This window comes from Ipomoea triloba, chromosome 13, assembly GCF_003576645.1.
Source record: "Ipomoea triloba cultivar NCNSP0323 chromosome 13, ASM357664v1".
In the NCBI taxonomy this organism is placed as follows: Eukaryota; Viridiplantae; Streptophyta; class Magnoliopsida; order Solanales; family Convolvulaceae; genus Ipomoea; species Ipomoea triloba.
Genome location: NC_044928.1, coordinates 11,618,394 through 11,618,787, shown reverse-complemented (window position 1 = coordinate 11,618,787; position 394 = coordinate 11,618,394).

Here is a 394-nt window from a genome sequence, read left to right as displayed (position 1 = left end):
GGGTTGTGGCTCCTCAGTTGATGCTTCCGTTGAAGGTTGAGATGTGGGTTGAACATCTATGATCTGGATTTGATCAACTGAGTCAGGAGCTTTCTTCTTGGTAGACTCTTTATCATCTGATTCTGACTGGAGTTCCGCTACGTCTCGAACTATNAATGTTGTCCAAGTTGTTTCTCTTCCTATCATCACTTGTCCATTCTTCCCTAGGTTTGGGGACATACTTTGGTGTATCTCTGGTTTGCTCAGCAGTCGTGTTTATCATCATGATCTTGACTGGTCCAAATGTTATTACTTCGGCCATCTCATCATGGAGGGCTGATAGATACGCAAGCATGCGTGTTTTCCAGTCATCGAACCTGCTAAGATCAAAGAGAAGATGTCTCGACAACATGCT